Source organism: Protopterus annectens, chromosome 5.part0 (assembly GCF_019279795.1).
Source record: "Protopterus annectens isolate FY-2018-M chromosome 5.part0, PAN1.0, whole genome shotgun sequence".
Lineage (NCBI taxonomy): Eukaryota > Metazoa > Chordata > Ceratodontiformes > Protopteridae > Protopterus > Protopterus annectens.
The window spans coordinates 1925178922-1925191594 of record NC_056735.1 but is presented as its reverse complement, the minus strand read 5'-3'; positions in this window follow the sequence as shown (position 1 = coordinate 1925191594).

Genomic DNA, 12673 nt, shown 5'->3' with positions numbered 1-12673 from the left:
ATGACTACTGAGAGGCAGAATGTGGGCTCTACAATAACTGGTGGTCTTGCAATAGATGCTTAAAGGCAAGGTGAAAACAATGGTTTATCCTAAACACTGCAGTGTGCACTAGAGGAGTTAGATGTGAATGTAGGTAACTTAAAAGTGGTCACTTTTGTATTCTAGTACTCTGGGAGAGAGTAGGATGGCCGATAAATTTAAATAGTTGAAGGGAAGTGGTTTCACAAAATGATAATTTTGTGCTTACACCAGCCAGTAAAAGCATAGAGGAAATTAAATATATGGTCAAATTAACAGAAGGGGCAGGCAACTAGAAAGACAGTGGTGTTTAAGAACACAACAGCAACCAGGTAGGAGTGTAGGACAAATTTCTGTCTGACTCACAAGAGACAGAGCTGTGGTCTCTTTTGAAGTTTTAGTATGCAGTTAAAAGCAGAATATAAGTAAAACACAGTGTAAAGAAAACAAATCATAGTATACAAAATAGAAAAAGGCAACAAAGTAATATAAAACAACAAATAAAAAGCAAGCTAACCTTTCCTTCACAGCAAACTGTAGCAGTATCTGGGTGAGCCTTTCCAGTGACAAACTGAGGGCTGTAATGATATGTCACATATTTACAATACCCCAATCACTGCAACCATAGCGTCTCAGCACTTTTTTCACACATATATCAACCACACTACAAAATGTAATATCAACTGTTGTGTACAATGGAATGCACATCAATCTGGTAACATGCAGAATTACAACTATTGGGCCATATTCCTAAAAAGACTTATCTGCAAGGCTAGGGAAGGAATCAGCATGGATCATATCCACAGTGACATAGTTGACCTTCAGCACACTTGACCCTACTCATTTTGTTTTTATCAAGGATAGAGCTTGCTTATTGAACTTTGTGGACATCTTGGATACTGAGTCCAAAGACCTGGATGAGGGATAACAGAACATACCACCTATGTTGAGTTATTCAAGGCCTTTGAAACTATCCCTATTCATCTGTCATAGTGAAGATCTCCCATGTGGGAAGTAAGCCATACAGTAGTAGAAGGATAGGCAACTGGCTCACTGACATATCAAAGTTGGGGATTGCACCTCCCCTACTAGCCACTTACCATTGGATTACCCCAAGGCTGTATGCTGGGACATCAACTGTTTGCAAACTACTTCCATGTACAGGCAATGGTAGATGGCCTGTGGTCTACCAAGTTTGCAGAAACCTGGTAACTGGATGCACTAATATAGAGTCCCCAATGATGGTAATATATTACATTAGGGGTGCCACACACAAATATTTGTCGCCAAACTCATGGACTGAACATTAAAGCATACAATGGCTCATTTGGCAATGAAGTACCCCTGCTAATTATGATATACATAGCAACCCTATAAGCTCAAACACAGTGCTGTGAGACTTGGGAACACATGTTTATAGCAATCTACAGTTTTATCACTATGTGTCCATAGTGGTGACAAACACATTGTTCATTGTAGACATCATACATATTAACTTCACATCCAAGATCAGGGTGGTAATACCTCTGCTGTACTCTACCCTTATCAGACCACTAATTATGTACAATGATCCTATCTGTCTGTACCTCACCAGACACCCGCAGCAGCTGTAGAAAACACAGGGTTGTGCCTAAGAGAATCCAGGATCTACAATCATGAAATACATGGAAAGACTGAAAGACCTGTCACTGTACTCAGTATCATGCCATCTGCTGAGAGGTGACCTATGTCTGCCCTACAGAGCAGTCCCAGACCCAGGCCTACTGGAAATGCTGGACATCTTTAAATCAAATGGGACAAGAATAACCTGGCCCAGGGTTCTCAACCTAGCCTGTGACAAAAAGTAAATATGCTGGGGAGACAGATATATCCTCCAATGACTCATAGCCTCCCACAGCATGTGAGGCAGTGCTGCTCAATGACCCTATTCAAGCACAAACTTGACTACTGGTTGGGTGAATGTAATGTCACCTCTGCAGTGGCACCTATGTCCCTCATTGACAGGGCTGGTTGGTGCTGCTCACAAAATTACTTTGCTGACAATGACCATCCAACTATGCTCAACTATGCTGTATTTTCACACATCGAGTAGGCTTCTAAACGCCATAGGACCATTAGTCTAGTAGCCTCTTATGAGCATAAGAAGCTATGAGCATATGCAGGCCTCCCAACATTTTGTCACCCGCATGGCCTGCTGGTGTCATCTACTATAAGTTCACCTGCAGTGTTAGAATTGTCAGACTTGTGCAGTGGTGCTTGTTTAATGTACTATATTCTGTAATCTGTGTAGATAGGTAGGGGTGTTGTTTTCACTGCAGTCAACTGTGTGTGTGTGTGTGTGTGTGTGTGTGTGTGTGTGTGTGTGTGTGTGTGTGTGTGTCTCTAGACAAAAGAGCAGAAGTTTGTATCCCACAGTTACTGCTCTAGTAGCATGGATTCACAACATTTTGATTTTTGCAGATTCCTACACATCTGTTTCATGCAGCCCACCCAACATGTTGTCCCACACATGGCCTGCTGATGTCATTTACTATAAGTTCACCTGCTATCTTATAAAAGTCGGGCTTGTGCCTTGGTGCTTGCATAAAGTACTGTATTCTGTAGTCTGTGTATTCAGATAGATAGTGGTTATATTCTTGCTGCAGTCAACTGTGTGTGTGAGCTGTTGCTTTATAATGCAAAGAGCATTTTACACCACCATGCAAGACACTGTTATATTCTTTGCAACAGGCACTGCTGATGTCATCAGCTATAAAGTGTTGTCTGACACACTCCAACCCACACTTGAGCTGTGGCACTTGTGTAAAGTACTGGGTTCTGTAGCATGTATATTCAGATAGGTATGGGTTCTGTTCTTACTGCTGTCAATTTTGTGTTTCTGTGTATGTGAGCTGTTGCTTCACATTACAGAAAGCATTTTAGACCACCATGTGGGACACTGTTATAGTCTCCTCAACAGACACTGCTGACACCATCAGTTATGAATGTTGTCTGACACACTCCAAATCAGACTTGAGCTATTGTACTTGCATTAAGTATTTGGTTCTGTAAGCTGTGTACATAGATAGGTAGGATGTTTATTCTCACTGCCGTCAGTTGTGTGTGTGTGTGTGTGTGTGTGTGTGTGTGTGTGTGTGTGTGTGCGTGTGTGTCTGGGTATGTGTGAGCTGTTGCTTGGTATTACAGAGAGAATTTTACACCATCATGTATGACACTGTTATATTCTCAACAGACACTGCTGATGTCATCAGCTGTAAAGTGCTGTCTGACAAATTGAAAGTCCAACTTAAGCTGTGGTGCGTGCATAAAGTACTGGGTTCTGTAGTTTCTGTACTTAGATAAGTAGGAGTTTTATTTTCACTGTGTGTATGCATGAGTTCTTGCTTGACATTACAGAGAGCCTCTTACACCAGTATATGTGACACAGTTATTATCATATTCTCCTCAGCAGACAATGCTGATGTCATTAGCTATATCAGATTTTTGGATATGCAGTACTTCCACCAGGGCAGGGTCAGAAACTAGACTGGAGGCCAGGCAGAAGTAACCTCATCCTATATAATAAATGGCTTTTAATCAATCCACATACATCATGGCATGGTGTGTGGGCCCTGTGTTATCTTGCTGAGAAAGCCCTGTGGTCTCTCTAACTGTTGCATGTGCCTGCTGAAGTACATGCAAAAGAGAATAATATATTCAGTTAGTATTCTGATGAAGTTTGACTGCAGTGATCTCATACAATTCTAAGATCTCAATATGATGGTGTGACTTATGATGTGCACAACAAGCTTTCAATACTAGTGTGGACACGTGGCCGAAGTTCAGATTCCTGTCTACATGTGTTCCCAGTGCTTGCATCAGTGGCTCTCTGCATAGCAGGACTGTTGCCAGTGCTGTGCTTAACATGGAATTCCACTTTTCAGATGGACAACATAACAAACACACATTTCTACATTTATTTGTAGATTGTGTGTCTTTGTCACCATTCAGTTGTATGTGTTAGCGCCTCCTGTACTGTGTTATTATTACTAGTGGACTCAATGATTGCACCCAATATGCAAGAATCTGCAAACTTGATAAGCCAAAGGCCATATACTTTAGCCTGAACTGTTGAGAAATAGAGTCCAAATAGTGAAAGACCAAGCACAGATCCCTGGGGTTTGCCAGTGGTGACAGCTCTATTGATACAGGTTGATGCTTCAACTTTCACAGTATGTGTTCTGTCGGTGAGCCAGTTAGCTAACCATCAACTGATGTAAGGGTTATTACCCAGTTGTAAGGGTTTCTCAATGATACCTGCATGGGGCTTGTGTCAAAACCCTAGGCCAAATCATGATAGGAAGTATGCACTGTCTTACCTTCATCCAGCCCTATCACATGGAAGCAATGGGCTATGACATCACAGATTGCCTATGGTATGAATCGAATCAGCACATACACCTTCCTCATACAACTGTCTACACAATTCAACATACCCTCCCACATTGGTTATGTTCCCATGCTATGGTGTATATTAACATACATCCACCTGAGTTGGGGGGACAACACCTGATGCATGCATGTATAGAGACATTCTGACCCTCTTTGACTGTAAGGTAGACCAACATGTCATCATGAATCTCTTCTACATGTACACTAGTACATGTAGAAGAGGGATGGGGTTGGGAGGGTGGCCTAATGGTTAAGGTGTTTGCTTTACAAACACAAGGTGCAAGGTTTGAGTCTCACTAAGGGATAATTGGCTAGGCTTACAATGGCTTGCAAGGGCAGTTAGCCTAGTATGAACCTATGTTCATATATCATCATATCATCATGTTCAGTAATATTCCATCTGTATGCAACAGAGCTGTGTGAGCTGTTCATGCTGCATCATGTCTGTTATATCTGATAGATGTCCTCAAAGAAGACATCAAGGCCATGCATGATGACAACAGTATCATCTTGTGGAACTTGACCAAGTCAAGGCATTTGGCACAAATCCATACTGAGGTATCAACACTGTTATATGTGCCCATAAACAATGAAATCACCAAATGGGTAGACCAGTGTATCACATATGTGGCATCTCACTATGTTGAAATGTGTGATGTGACCTATATCTCAAGTCCATTGATCAGGTCCATAAATCAGGGCTGTCTACTAGGCCCCTTCCTGCCCATTAGTTAAGTGATGGACATCACAGATGACATAAACATGCTGTGTCCAAACAGCTGTCTGAAGGACTACAGATTGTGGACAATCATTGACTCTGACTATGATATTAGCATAACAAAGACAGTATCAACACATAGAAAAAACTGCTGCCACGGCCATGACAACACCAATATTGACAAGACACATTGGAGAATTTGTTGATTCAGGAAACAGAAACACCACCCAAGTATAATGTGGACATCTCACCCTATAATCAGACCAAATGATTTGAGACCCATGTCCTGGGGTAGATGGTAAGTGGTACATCCACCAGCATGTGGTCACAGTGCTGACAGTGCTGACTTCTCCCTTGAATGTAACACAAGTACTGGGCATGTGAAGGATATACACATCAGAGGCCACAATACCTTCATAGTTCCCAGCCTTCATCATACCAATAACTGTGCACAATGCACCCTTCTTCATATACCTCCCCTTCTTTCTGTGGAATATACATGACTGTCTGATGGTGTGGAACACCAATCAGGTTGTTACACCAGATGCATGTGTGCTACCTGTTCTGCTTATGCAGACACTACATACATAGGTGTCTGATAGCCTTAATGACTTGTATATCATTTGTGACAGTGTGGATTGTGCTATATGCCAGGCACACAAGGCACCTAGCCTGCATTGCTTATATTGTCAAATACAGGTATAGCAGTGTCCCTCCTAATACCTCAAGCAGATGTTACAGTGCCAGGAGAGTGTGTGCGGTTACCCTGACTGATTGTGGATTTATCATAATAGTTGTTCAAGTGTGCATGTGCAGACTCATCTCTTATCACTCTACATCATATATGGTATGTCAGACACATGGGATTACTGGTGGTATTATTTTGATATTGTCCATTATTATGGTTGGTTCTTGTAATGTTTTCCATTAGCCTTTACTTGTGGCTGCCTTGCTGGAGACCTCCTCTGAGAGTGCACTCATATTCTGGCATATTAGTTTGCACAACTTCACAATATGTAACCTACCCCAACTGTATGTCAGATCCCTGATAGATGTCACCTGCATTATTCATGTAAGGATGCTTATATCACACAGACATCCTCCCTATTATTATATCACCTTGTTTGACATTCACAAAAAACACATTTCCACTTTACAATCCCTACTGTACAATACAGATATGTGACTGATGTTGCTGTTACAACCATCTTCAGTTGACATGCCTTCCTCTGCTGTACATGACGGAGTTTCACTTGTCATCCTTCAACATGTTCATTCTTACAATTCATCTGTGTGTCCCTATTCAATACACACACTTACCCTGAGTGATCATTTTACATGGCAGCATATGTCCTGTTACAGATCATTAACACAGCTTCAGTAATGAATGCCGGAATGGAATATCACAGTATTCTGCACTGTAGATACACTGTCCTGTGCTGTGTTTGGATCATATACTTAGCATTCATAACTCTCAACTGTCTAAATATTCCCAGAATGTCCAGATGTGTTCTGCATCAAATTTCTGGCTTTCTGCCATATCACTGGGATGATCTCTGGACAGATGTAAGTTAATATTACTTACATTTGAGTGTATACCTCTCAGTTGTTCTGATTTGTGCAGAATGTCCAGTTTTTGTCTCATATTTGTGATCTTTCCCCATACCATTTTTTTTATGTCAAATCATTGGCATGTCACTGCGGAGTAAAGTCAGAAACTGATGACAGACCTTTGAGTTTCAAACTTGATGCTTTTTAAAGAGTTCAAGCTACTGTACAGCGTATTATTCTATCCACTTTTTAAGTCTGAAGAGCAATATTAAAAATCTATCCCTATTTTTGGGCCTTTGCCCTCTGCCCATTATTTATGGCTTTATTCAGATTTCTTGCTGTGAGAGTTTGAAATAGTTTTATTCAATCACATTTCTATGCGACATCTATGTCAAATATGTCCTTTTTTCTGGTTATTTGCCCCCTCATTATTTTGGCCTTTGTGCAGATCTGTTGCACTAACAAATTAGCAGCTATCTGTGAAGTCCTGGTGAACACTGTGGCATTTCACGCATATCCACCAAGCGTACGTGCTCTGCTTTTCACATAACTGATATCTGTTGCATGTAATTAATATGTATTGTGAGCTACTCCTTGACATGCACTGCCACGCAAACATGTGATCTCTGTTTAGGCTTTGCACAGAGCCTACATGGGAGTTTATTGAATACCAGGGATTGTTTAAATGTTTTCAATTTTACACCTAGTGTTGCATAGGGAGGACCCATAACTAGTGCGTCAAGCTTTTCAAAACTTATGTGATGTCACTTTAACATGTTAGGAGATGTAATTGTTTTGAAAGCACTGTTTAAATGATTTGTTCTCAGGTGTGTGAGTCTGATATCTCCTTGAAGTCAGTTTGTAAGGTGGCAGGGTTTTACAATTAAAATTTTTTAATACATTTGGCCAGTTATATGTTTTGTTTCCACAAATTTTCTTACTTATTTAGGTCCAGAAATATTATGTGGTATTGCCACATACCCATTGTGCTGATGTTTTGTGTTATTAGTAAACCATTTTAGATTAGATGAAATACAAATAATACATCAATATACATGTTGGAATAGTGATGTACTGTACAGGGCATTTGTCATATACTTTAACACACAGGAAAGGCAATGTAACACCTACTGCTCAATGTATTCAAGTTAAAATTCACAGTTATGTAGTTCCTAGTCATGGCAGGAAAAAAAAAAAAACTGTGAAATATGTTACTATACATATAGGGGAAATAGACATTTGCACATAAGTGCTTCACAAATAGCTGACATCAGACATCTTTCTATCCTGCAATTCATACTATCACATCAATTGATAATGGGCTAAGGTTGAACTATAGCATGATAGATAAATATTTGTAACTTGTGTTATGGAAAGCACTAATGACAAAGTACAATGTTTAGCATGGAACTATGCACCCACCACTTGTCACACAAATAATAGAGGAGACTTAAAATAATGTGTGGTGGGTTGTCTAGGGTATGGTTGTGGTTCACAGGGCATCACACATTTTTCCCTTCAGATATGTAGTTCACCAGTCACCTCTATCAAATGTCATTATGAGAAAAAGGGGTTAGGATATCATTTTCAATAATTACATTTATTACACACACACACACACACACACACACACACATACACACACACACACACACACACACACACACACACACACACACACACACACACACACACACACACACACACACACACACACACACACACACAAAGACACACACTCACACACACACATACACACACACACACACACACACACACACACACACACACACACACACACACACACACTGGTACATGTGAACATATTCAGTGTCACATGCCTTTTCCTTTGCATAAGGAGCATTTCATTCCCCACCTCCATGTGTTCAATGCCATTTTTTTTCTTCTTGGCTGGGCCATCTTGATCCAGTCCTGTCGGAACCTTACCTATATCCATCCTTTGTGTTTTCTCCTTTATATGTCATTCCCTGTTCATTATTCAGTGTTTCCTATCAACACTTTTCCATGCCCTGCATGTTTGTGTACATGTGCTCTCCTCCCCACCATTTTAAATATGACATCCTGGCTAAGAATTGTCTTGTGTCAGCTTGTCTGCCCTTTCTGATGCTCTCTATATCTAAGCCATGGCCATTCTTTGCTGTCCCTACCCACCTATTTTTAGTTTGTAAATTTTACAAAAGGGTCTATTTCCCTGAAAATAAATTACATTTTCTCCTTCACCACCTTTCTCAACTATGTTTTTTCTGTGTTCCCATCTGCTTACTGTTCTCCCCTTGCCTGCTTTTTTATCTACCCCACTTTCTTCCTATCCATGTGATGAACGGAGTTAGCACTTTGCTGTGCACAGCTGTAGTGATCTACCTGATAGCTAGCCAGATGCAGCTACACCATGGTAATACTCTGTCCACATGAGCTCACATTGATTTAGCTGTGCTCACCTACCTTCATTGTGATATTTGTTATATTGGTCACATGCACACCATGGCACTGCCCCAGCTGTAGAACTACTTAGTACTTATCCTGTTGTCACTTATTATTTGTTTAATTCTGTTCTCTTTTCCTCAAACTGACAGGAATGTTCATTGAATAATACATGTCTGATTAGCACAGCAGCTGATTGTGCAGTAGCCTCATTGAGAATTTAAACTATGTTCATAAGCACCACTTTCTATGAATCCCAACCTATTGTTATAAATTATACTCTTTGATAGTCTCTTCATTTGAGAATCAAGTTTGATTTTTATTCAGATATATAAACCTACTTAACTCATTCAATCATGAAATACACTAGTCTATTTTACTTGTTTCCTGAAACCATTCAAGTTAGGAAATCACTGGCTTCCAGAGAAGTTTCCTCCAAAATCTTCTATTAATGTCACACCTTACATGGTTCCTATATTTCATAAACAATATCAGTTACAAAAAAATATTCCTTGATGATTTAGCAGAAAAGAAGCCATTTTATTTTATTTTATTTACAATAAATCACTTTTGGATTGGATATCAGTATACCTGTCCTTTGGAAGTCCTGGAGTTGTCTCTATTCACACAACATTTTTAAGATTAAAGCAATGTCTACATACAAAATGTCCAGAAAAGCAATATATCATGCAGAGAAATAAATAAATTCATAATGAATGATGAATGAGTGTTCTAGTATACCAGTAGCAAGTTTGATAAAATCTCATATTTGTCCAGAAATCAGACACACCAAATTACTGAAATTCCAGTTACTTTTGCAGAAATATAGAAACTCTACTATTGAATAATACAATTATTCAAGTATAACTGGTAATAGTTATTATTAAAAGGCAGAAATATATTAATGTGTATTAAACAGTGGGAAATGTCTTATTCATAATAAGATCTGAAATTAAAATACATTTTCTCTTGTAAAAGATAGTCATCCTGCAAAGCAAAGCAGGAATTCATCAGACATATTAACCTTTAGACCAGCTGTAGCACTATCTTTATTTTTTTCTTTAAATCATTTAAAAGATGTCCAACTGCACATTTCCTTCAATGCTGCTCACATTTTAACTAGTTTATGTAATAATGTTGTTATTAAAAATTGACCATTTTGATATTCCATCATGCTAAGCAACAAAATCAAAGAAATTAAACTAAAAGAAACAAAGTATCTGAAATAGAAAATTAATACAAGTTAATCACCAATGTACTAATATTATTGCAGAACTGGGGAGGAGAAACTCCCAGGAAAAATAATAAATAAAAAAAAGAAAGACAGAAGTATATAGATCCATACTCAGTAGAAACATTTTTCAGTTATCACATCTCTTTGAAATTAATGGAAAAAGGCAATTCAGACTAAGTACAACTGAAAAATAACAAGTGAAACACAAGGAGGTCAGGTTTGCATGACATATGAAATATTGTGTAGTATATTATTCAAAAAATGTGTACGTTTGTAGTGTATTATTAAAAAAAATCAAATGTGGAAAAACACACTTAAATAATAAAAACCACAGCGGCTACTGGAGAAGAAAATTATATTAAGATCAGCTCTGTTAGCATCAATTTTATTATACTTTCATCAACAGACTTCCTCAGAGTACAAAATCAAGTCACTTTCAACTCCTTTTTATACACACAAATTTCACAAATAATTAATCAATTAAAACAATCTAATTAACACATTAAAACCACAGATGCACATTTAACCTTTAATATAAAACTACAATACATTTAAACATTCTACTTAAATATTAAATATTAAACTTTCAATCTTTTTCCTTTCAAAAAACACTTTATATTTATATTTTCATTAAGCCCAGGGGCTTTATATGCACATAATTTCATCTGCCATTTTGCTTTGACTGTTTCTAACTTATCTTTATATTTCCTTCTCTTAAGTCATATGGGAGGCATTCTATAACTGAAAACCAAAACTTCTTATAGTTAGATCAAACTGTTGAATGTTTATATAAAGCATTATTATTGTCTTTAACTTTTATGCTATATAGTTGTTCTTTAATATATTTTTCTAAACAGCAAACAGCCATGCCAATATAATAGCTATGGCACCCTGAACATAAAGCAATACAAACTAAACCAGTAGTTCCACAGGAATAACTTTCTTTTAAATAAATAGTAAAATTCATGTTTTCTATGTAAATATATTTAGTGACATAAATAGTTTGTTTTCATTCATCACAAGTAGCCCACCCCCTTTGTCAGCTGTCATGAACTGTAAATCACTTTTCTACTGTAATTCATACAACGCTCTCACCTCGGCTTGTGTCATATTATAATATTTAAATCTATTTTTATGATTTAATACTTTTCTAATTTCTTTCTCACATACCTCTTCAAACAATTTAATTGTGTAATTCAAATTAGGATTATAAACAGAAGGTTTTCTAAACACATTGGAAATAGAAATGTCTTTCAATAAATAATTTAAATTTAACTTTTGTGTAAACAGTTTTAATTGCAAAAGTGTTTTAGCTAAATCTGCTCTTTGGCTTGGTACAAAATTAATACCTAGCTTAAGTACTTTGTAATCTTCTGGAGTTAAATAATAGTCTGATAAATCAACAATTTTAACTACATACCTTGTTGGCTGAAAGGACATTATTACTTCTTTAAACTTTATCATCCTCTTGGTTTTCATTTGCTTTGGTCATTGTTTTAATTAACTTTTTCTAAAACATTTTTTGAATTATGTTCTATATGTTCATTTAACTTATAAGGCAATTCAACTGTTTTTTCATGGCTTGTAGACTCCATGCTTTCTTTGGTGATTATGTCTTCAATGATGTTATCATGTTTTGATGTGTTACCTTCATTGTCTTTATTGGCTATGATTGAATAAGTTCCTTTCCCCCTTAAAGCAATCTGTTTCTTATTTGTATAACCTGTAAAACTATTTGCTGAATTACCTATAAAGCCGGAATAAGCAGTTTTGTTAGCATACACTAAGTTATCACATTGCAGTTTCTTGTTCTTCCTTATAACAATCAGTTTTTCAAATTTCTCAATGCTTTGGATAGTTTCTTCATTATCACTTTGTAGATTTGGTGCCTGAGTTAATGCACCCATAAATACTTCATCTAAAGAATGTATTTTTGATTTTAATATGACCCATTACTGCAGTGTTCTTATTTAAGAGTTTCATTAATTGTAAGCCAGACACATTAAAAAATTGACTAATTCATTGTAAAAAACATCTTGAGAGGTAAGTCCATTGAGACATTTCAAAAGTGTAACCCCTTAGGAACTATATTAAAGGAGATACAACATTCAAAGTGCTTATTTTCAATAACTAGTGCCCTAAATTTCTATAGACACTTTTCCAAAGTCATTGGCTGGTCTCTAAATTCCTTCATATTAATACTTTCAGTGTGTTCACTATTAAAATTCTCAAAGAAGTCAACATTTTTATTTAATAGTAATACAGCAGACTTTAGATTA